Raw genomic sequence first — 9,349 nt, forward strand, 5'->3', positions numbered from 1 at the left:
TGGTTCCTCTAAGTAGCTATATCAGCTTTTCACTGAAGGACTGAGAAAAATGACCTTTTTCCTAATCTTAATTATAGTGACCTATACTGTACTTTCTGAGCTGTTATACAGCATCAAAAGGAGCTTCCCCTCCATGTGTTAGTAACCCCCAGGTGAATTTTATTCTCACCCAACAGAAGAATGCCTAAGGCCCAAAGAGGCAAAGGAACAAAGTCTGTGGCAAGAAGTCAGAAACAAGGAACTCACAAAGTGGAGGAAGGTGTTCCGGAGGCTGGAGCTCCCAGTCGTTCACTGTATGTGTGTGGGTCTAAGTGTAGGTACGGACATGTACATGCAAGTGCCTGAAGAGGCCAGAGAGGGCGTCAGATCTCCTGGGGTTGAAGTTACAGGAGATCACGAGACACCTGATATGGATGATGGGAAAAACCTCAAGATCTCTAGAAGAACAGACACCCTTTCCATCCTAAGACAGGATGCAGTCTTTGATGACACAAACTTTGAGATTGTGTGTATGTGTGTGTGTGTGTGTGAGAGAGAGAGAGACAGAGAGAGAGAGAGAGACAGAGAGTGAATGAGATAAAGACTGTAAGGAAATTAAGTAAAAATGTCCTTCTAAAGACTTATAAACCAAAGCTTAAAATGTTTGAAATTGGTGCTAACTTTCTAAGAAACCCAACCCAAATCACCTCCTTCTGGTACAGAGCCATGTACATAGCACAGGCTCCACTGCACCTGACAGCAAGCATGCCCCTCTATCACAGACTGGTAGACAGACAGACACAAGGCATGTGTGGAGCAGAGCCTGTAGCCCAGAGCTCCTGGGACCTGATGCTGCTTGCTTCCTGAGTGAGCTGCTCATCTGTTCATAGATGGGCAGCTCCAGGGCTGAGAACACAGGCCCTGCCCTCTGGGACCCACTACTCAGGCTTGGCTGGACTCCCAGGCGGACTCCCGCTACCATGGCTGTGGTTACTGGGTAAGGGCAAACCCCTTTCAGTCTACCACTTGGCAGCCCATGCTTTAGGGACAGGAGTCAAAGGCATAAAACAATATTCTCAAAGTACACTGTAAGCATGTATAAAAATTCCAAGGTAATATTATATTTAAATAGCAACAACAACAACAAAAATGAAACAAAAAACAACCACATCCACTGTTTTCATACCAGCAAATACTCCTGACCCTTTTCTACTTCATCTGCTCTCCTAGGACAAGATGAAATGCTTCAGACAGGTCTGATACCAAATCCTTAGAATCCCTTTTAAAGCACTGTGGAAAGATTTTGTTTCTCAAACATTACACCCACTCTATTCTCCACCCACAGTGCATTCCTCAACAGCATGAAGTGGATCTCTGTGAAGTAACACTTGGTAGCAAAAGACAATGAGCCATGCTGGTAAGGCCGACTCAAACCTTTGGCAATTCTTTTCCCCAGTCTTAGACAAGGATCACCTAAATATACATGCAACAACAATAACAACAAAACAAACATCATGATTAAACCACTTGGGTCTCTACAGGTAGAAGCTACACAGATGCTCTGTTCCATCCACTTATGCATATCAGCAAGGTACAGGACTCCTAAACAGGAAGCTTTTAGCTAGTTCCAACACTGAACATTTAATTCCCGTTAAAGCAAGTTTCTTCCAGAGTTAAGTGACTGTCTATCATCATGGTCATTCAGAATTTCATCTCAAACAGTGTGGCATCTTTTCATAACTCCTGAGATGTACTTAGAGAGTTACCATCAGCCTCCATTGTTTAACGGAACTGTTTTAAGAATGTGGTATTGGACTCTTGATGGCCACTTTAGAGTCAATCATCAGTTTCTTATATTTTTGGTTGTGAGCCTGGGCTTTAACGGCTGAGCCATCTTTCCAGTCCTCAATCATCGATTTCTACAAAAGCATTTATTCACAAGCGAGCCGAGCAGCTTCAAAGGTAGGTGAATGGCCTAGGTCCTAGATGCTTTAGAAGCGAATGGGAGTTGGGGGAGGAGCTGGAGGGACGGTTCAGTGGTTAAGGTACTTGTTGCTCTCGCAGAGAAGCTGGGTTAGATTCCCAGCACCTGTATCAGGTGCAAACATATACACATGCATAAATAAATCTGTATAAGTATACCAAACAGTTGTGAAATGTATGTCCATTTTCTGATGAGACTCCAAAATTCCAGTAATGAACAGTGAATTACTATGCCTGAAACATTTCATTAACATAACAGAATGACTCACTGAACTTTCCACAAAGGTAAGGGTGTGGCCACAGCCTGACGGAGCAAAGGTATCTTATCTGCCAGAGAAGGTGTCTGGGCAGGCAGACCTGGCTGTCTTGCCTTATGGGAACTCCACACAATCAGCATTGCTGCCCCCTCTGCCTGCCACACTCAACCCTCAATTAATATAAAAACAAAAGTGGAGGAGGTGTGGAAACACGCACACCTGTGTCCCCAAACTAAAATTAAAGTCCACCAAAACCAGAAAATGGTAAGCCAAGTTTCCTGTCCTGCCTGACAACTGGCTGTCTTCTTTGCTTTTGAGACAAAGTCTCACTCTATGTTTCTGGCTGGCCTCTTCCTCGGAATGCTAAAATTGAAGGTGTGTCACACCACACTCTGCCTTTATTCCTAGCCAGATGTTTCTTTCCAATTAACTGACCATTTTTGAAAATGTCAAACAGACCATAGAAGATATTCCTTTAAGCTCCGGTCAGGCCGGGCCTCAACACCTGCCTTCACCCAACAATAACAAAAAGCAAAGCAACAAAACAAAATAATAATAAAGGATTCCCTCTCCCAGCAGCCATTTCACAAGCCCTTTGAAACACAGCCTCCTGGAAACCCACTGAGACGAGCTAGCCTCTTCCAAACGTGGGCCAGCTTGTTCAGAGCTCAGAAACGAAGCTCAAGGAGTTGTTCTCTACACTGGCCAACAGTACCTGTTGCAATCTGCTGGACTGGCTGTTAGGGCAACTGCCCTGAAGTAATCCCTTGTAGGCAGTCTAATGCAGAAAAGAAATTCTTCCTATTGGCAACAATAAATAAGTCACTGATCTAGTTACATAAGAATATATACCAATGGGTAAGACAACCTCACAGTCTGAAAAGCCCTTCATAAACAAGTGTATAATCTACTTGATAAGGAACTGTCTTCTGCCTCTCTCAGGGTAGTTTCCAAAAGGCTATAAACTGTTGCTACATTGGGGTGGGTGGGGGCTGATGAAGGTAAGATGGGGCTAGGACTCTTCCCAACTGATACTAAATGTTTATTAACTGGCAGGCACTAGTGCTGCCCCATCCTCAAATGCATTCCATCCTGTAGGCTCTAAGCCCACTTTCCTCCTTCCCTGAGAGATGAGGAAGCTGAAGCATGGAGATTCTGGCTAAGTTCACACCTCCGGGAAGCAGCAGAGACGGGGTCCATCTCCACAGCTGGCTTTCAGCTGCTCACCACAACCACTGAATAAAACAGAAAAAGGGAGGGACGTCAAAACTGCAACCAAGGCCCTGGGTTACTTACAGCTTTGCCATCTTGCCCTCACATGGTATGAAGAGCAGGCTCTATTGTGTGGGCTAGCCCCCCGCAGAAGAGTTCGAAATCAGGGGACTGAACAAGAGCATTCTGGACTGATGCAGGGTCCAACATCTAGAAGACCGATCCTGCTCTAACCTAGGGCGTGGGAAGGCCATTTAAATCAGGAGTCAGGCTAAGACTGAATCCCTACAGTCTGCTGGGAATTACTTCCCATGGAGCCAGTATCTGTACACAGCCCAAACAAGCAAAGGTTCCCACCTGAGGGTGCTGAGCAAGGCCCCTGGCCTCACACTGTGCCCTGTGCAGACACACAGCTACTGTGACATCATCCAAGCAAAGGCCTGACTTTTGTTAAGTACTAAAAGCAGAGGCTTGCAAGGATCAGAAATGATAGGTTTTCAGCTGCACTAGCCTCCAACAGGGGGTTCAGCTTTCCAGTCTTTGAAACCCCCTTTATACCAGGCATCTGTAAGAAAACATAAGGAACAGCTTCAGGGGGGAACCAGAGACATTGAGGCTGGCTTCAAACTCCTGCAGTCCTCCTGCCTCAGCCTCGCTAGTGCTAGGGTCACAAAAGGGGGGCGGGCAAAGACAAAGCTAACTCAAAGGTCATTGCAGGGATTCGATTCTGAAATCTTCTTGTCAAATTGAACATGTTCTTGATTTTTTTTTGAACCAAAAGCTTAACCCTCCTTCCATACCCTTCACTAATATTCAAAAGAAACCCACGAAGAAACCCACGAGTAATCGTTAGACTTTCCAAGCAGTTTAGTTGTTACAAGTATAAACAGCGTTATCAAACTGCATCAAACGGGTTGGAGCTCCGCTCCTAGAGTGTTTGTTTAGCATCCAGAAAGGCCTGGGTTCAATACCAAGTACCAATAACGCATGTGTAGTGGCACAAGCCTGTTAATCCCAGCATTTGAGAGGTACAGGCAGGAAGATCATCCTAGGCTACTTAGTGAGTTCCAGAACTGCACCTGACTATCTCAAACACCTTAACAAACAACAGCAGCAAAATAACCATCAAATATTACAAAACGATAAATGTGAGAAGTCTTTAAGTACCCAAAGTTAGGCTGGGTGTAGTGGCAATGCCTTTAATCTCAGCCCCCAGGAGGCAGAAGCAGGCAAATCTCTGAGTTCTAGGGCACCCTGGTCCTCAGAGTTCTAGGACAGCCAGGGCTACACAGATAGACCCTGTCTTAAATAAGCAAACAAACAAACAAGCACTCTAAGTTAAACACCATTTTGAGCCATTTTTTTGGTATTTATTTATTAAGATAGGGTCTCACTATCTCTGCCTGATCTGTAACTCACTATGAACATCAGACTGGTCTGGAACTCACAGAGGTCTATCTGCTCAGAGTTCACTTTTTAATTCTTCATTTATTTATTTAATTTATGTGTGTGTGCATGTGTGTACACACATATCACACATGATGCATGTAAAGGTAAGAGGACAACTCGTAGGAGTCATTTCTCTCCTTCTACCATGTGGGTTCTGAGGTCAAACTCAAGTTGTTAGGCTTGGTGGCTGGCACTGCTACTCACTGAGTTATCTAGATGATACCAGGATCTAGTCTGAGTTTTACAACCTAGCAAGAAACTAGCTTGGGAGTAAAGTGATGCTAAAAGATTGTAGAAACAAAGCAAGTCAGCAGTGAACCCAATCAACACCACTAGAAGCAGTCCAGGAGTCTGCTCACCAGATCTGTATCTTCCTAACCAACCTGTCTTTCTGGATTTTGCTACTGACTTGGTCTAGAAAGAGACTTTATACGCCAAGGTCAAGACTTACGACAGCAGGACTGTGGCCAGGTGGGCACTAGCCTTACTTTGTTAAGGTGAGGGATGGATCCCACACAAAGGTATTCAGCACCCCCCTTGCCCCGAATGTGAGACAATGTCCTCAGGCAGCAAAGAAAATCCAGACTTCAATCAAGTGTTCGTGCATCCTGAAGGCTACAGTTTGGAGACTATAAAAACATGATTTCCTAGCTTTTCTCAAGTGCTGGGATGATGAAAGCAAGGATATCTGCCTCTGGCTCTCTCACCTGACCTGCTAAGTGTCTCAGGAAATTTCCCAAGAGGAAAGCAAACGATCTTCAAAGGTGTAACTACGAGAAGCATGGTGCCAACCTCTTTCCCCTTCTAGGTCAATACTGAAGTATTACCCTCAGTTTAGACCTCAGACTCTGAGCACAGACTTTTTTTTTTAAGATTTATTTATTATGTATCATGCTCTGCCTGCATGTGTGCCTGCAGGCCAGAAGAGAGCACCCGATCTCATTATAGGTGGTTATGAGCCACTATGTGGTTGCTGGGAACTGAATTCAGGACTTGTGGAAGAGCAGCCAGTGATCTCAACCTCTGAGCCATCTCTCTAGCACCTGAGCTGTATTCTACACCTGGAAATTGGTATGTGTGACTCATTTTCTTACATATGACTTCATGAGACTCAGACAGGCAGGCCAGTTTCTTAAAATTATACATGGTAGACCCTTCCTCTAATGGGGAATATGCGTGGCTCATGTACTGCTATCAACTTTTCTATCACTATAATCCTAAATCACAAGATCTAGGACAAGACATACAGTCCTATGGTTAGATTATGAAAGGCTGTTTATACCTAATATTCATACAAGGCCAGGCAGGACAAATGCAAAATATGCAAAGCAAACAGACCTTTAGGAAAAGCAGTAGCTCACTTTGTGTTCTTTTGTGAGGCTGAAGGTACAAAGGAAAAGACCTAAAATCTGGTCTTGGTCAGCCTAGGACTGGGCATAAAATACCCCCCTCCACTCCCCGGCTGAGTTTCTAAGAGTTCACAGCAGGGCTCTAGGCTCTTTTATAGCTTTAATGAACAGGGTGGGTGGGACGTATTTACTTCTGCTTTACATAATGTTATTGCTGTTAACAGCAGCTCTTTCTCTCTTGTACCTGGTACTTGGCCTGCACAATTAGCACCTTATTACAGCCTTAATTACTAACTGGCTCAATTAAGTATTTCATTTTACCATCTGGTTCATGTACTAGCTCAAGGGCCTGAACACCTCAGCTACAATAAATCCTAAACTTCTTTTAAGCAAGTGCCTGATTTTCATGTCATGTCTTTAGGTCCATGAGGCTGTCAGGCGTGCAAAGGCACTAGACCACTTCTTGAATGTTTGGCTCTCTAAGAGTCTCTCAGATTCTGGAGGGCTCTTGTCTTAGCTGCTTGTGGAGTTTAGCTTTACTGTTTGCATATAACCTTTCCCTTTATCTGAAGAGGTGGGCTAAAGCAGGCACAAGACTTATCAACATCACATTCCATGTTTCTCTAAAGAGGATTCAAGAGAAATGGGTTCATGTTAGAATATCCATCCTTGCTTTAGAAATTAAACCTGTGGCCTGGGGATATAACTCAATGATAGACAGACATGGGCCTTCTGCATTAAGCTTCCTGATAGATGACAGAAACTGTGAGGGGCTAAAGAAGTTGACACTTAGGACTGCAGGTTTGGGAGACACAAAGCCTCCCCTCAGATCCTGCCTCTGTTACTTACTAGTTCTGTGATCTGTGGCTTTGCCTGTTTCCCAAACTGTAAAATAGTCCTCATAAGGCTCTTTGGAGAGCTGAATGTTTATAAAGTTTTTGGCACACAAAAAGCATCACACAGCATCATAGAAAATTAATAGAGCACAGGGTTTTATAAAAGACACAGCAACAAAACACTATGAAACAAACAAACCAAAAAACAAAACCAAAAAACCTGCCATCCTTGGCTCTTTTATTTATTGGGTTCTAACATGTTCTTTGAATTGCTTCAGTAAACAAGAGCTATGGGTTGATGAGCATTAAAGATGTCTAATGAGTTTGACAAGTATTATGAAAATGACCTGGCGGCACTGAGGAGGAACTGAAGAGAGTACCAGTGTCCCGGCAGAGGTTAGAAACGCCACTTGCCACTTCTTATGTTTCTGTAGGCCTTCTGAACCTACTATCAGCCACCACCCAGAAGCTTAAGTCACCAAACAAGTAATGCTGACCATTCCCCACAAAGAACCTGCTGTTGGTTGTGGGGGTACGGTGTGTGTGTGTGTGTGGTACTGGTGAGGGAACTTAGGGCCTTTTGCACACGATAGTGTTCTACCACTATTATGTATTTTTAAAGACATGATGAAAGATTTTTTTTTTTCCCCCAGGAAGATAACTCCATGGTGGTCAAACTTAACTTTTCTTCTGGTGTCTTTTCTGACTTTTCAACTTGCTCTTATCTTCCCAACCTTCAGCTCGCCTCCCACCATATACTACTAAAATGGCCTGTCTTCCCAATAATCTCCAGCACAGGGTACCCTTGTTATTCCGCCAGTTCCTCACACAGATTCTAGTTGTCCAACCAAACACACAGAGAGATAGGGTGTAGGTGTTGTATTAAGTGTGGCACCTGTTCCTCCACAAAAGGAAGAAAACCTTTCCGGTTTCACCTTTCCCGTTACCCTAGAGGGCAAAGTTCAACCCTGCAGGAAATCTTCTCTCAGGAGCACCTGTAGTACCATGTGTGCACACAGGAAATTCATGTCCAGTCTATCAGTGGGAAAGACCATCCATTTGAGGGCTCCACAGTTAACAGCTGAGTACCTAGGAATATAGTCAGGCACTTCCTGCTGCGTTCCTCACCCACTATAGCCACTAATCCTCTGTTACATCTCTAATCACCGTGTTCTGCGGCTATGCTTACAGGAGCCTTCCCCTCTGCCCTGGAAGAGTCTTTGTTCAGAAGTTCCGTTTATTTGTTCAGTTAGTTGTGAGGCCAAAGCTAAGAAAAGCCTCTCTATTTTTGTTGTTGTTCTTTGAAACAGGGTCTCACTACGCAGCTCTGGCTGTCCTGGAACTCTGGGATTAAAGGCGTGTGTGGCCCGCACCTTTTATTTCTTGATGATTAAGGTGTGAAGGGTCACTTTCCTCAAAGGTAGAGCACATCTGGTAAGTGAAGTGTCAACCAACTCCCCCCATTTCCCTACATTGTTCATATACTATCACTCTTCCTTAAAGGGCTCCCACGATGACCCCCAGCTTCACCTTGCAGGCATTCTTTCTGGATATCCAATTCCCGTATCCTCCCAGGGTCGGTTGTCTTTCAGCCAGTTGCCCACACGCTTCCCCCAGCTATCTCCTCCATCCAGGCATTTCGAAGCGCAAGACACCCTCCCTACTCTCTCTGGGACAATACTCCAGCAACTAACTTACAAAGCCCTGGGTCACTATCTGATGACGGGCAGCAAGGGAGGAAGGGATAAGGGAAGAGAGGACGGAGAAAGAGCGATCCCTGGAGTGGAGCGCGGAGTGAGCAAACTGAGAAGCCGGCGCCCCGCTCCTGGCTCAGACCCTTCCCGACCAGAGTGACCTAACGAGGGATCCATGGTCTCTTCAGCTATCCTAAGAACCAACTAAGGGACTTTAGGAGATGGTCCCTCACGGGCAGCACGACTTCCGCCTTCCCGAGGCGTCTCACGTGCGCGAGCTCGGCTACTTCGACTCCGGCCCCAGCGCGCAAGGGTGCGCGCTTCTTGCCGAGTCCCGGCTGGGGCCCCGCGCCTCCCTCCTCCCGGGGCTTCCTCTCCGCACTGACCGTCAATCTGAAAGCAGCTCGCAGTCCCACGCCGCCAGCCGCTGCCCCTACCCCGGGTCCCAGCCTCCAGCGTCCGCGATGGCTCGGGCACCGGGTTGCACGGCTTGCCGGACTCGGCCTCACACCGGACGGCGCGCAGGAGAGGCCCATGGAGCTCCAGGCGGTGGCGGCAGCCGCGGCTGCGGGAGCGGCCGCCGCGCGGGC

The 9,349-nt window shown here is 46.0% G+C and overlaps 1 protein-coding gene across 2 annotated transcripts in view; it reads right to left on the reverse strand.

Moving 5' to 3' along the window:
• Positions 1-9,347, reverse strand: part of Zdhhc3 (zinc finger DHHC-type palmitoyltransferase 3) — a 41,899-nt gene extending 32,552 nt beyond the window's left edge. For both annotated transcript variants that reach the window (XM_038323485.1, XM_038323486.1), the window contains exon 1: positions 9,146-9,347. The gene's annotated coding sequence lies outside the window, so the exon portion shown is untranslated. The remainder of the gene's footprint in view (positions 1-9,145) is intronic.
• Between the last annotated feature and the right edge of the window lie 2 nt (positions 9,348-9,349).

This window comes from Arvicola amphibius, chromosome 3 (genome assembly GCF_903992535.2).
Source record: "Arvicola amphibius chromosome 3, mArvAmp1.2, whole genome shotgun sequence".
NCBI classification, from domain to species: Eukaryota; Metazoa; Chordata; class Mammalia; order Rodentia; family Cricetidae; genus Arvicola; species Arvicola amphibius.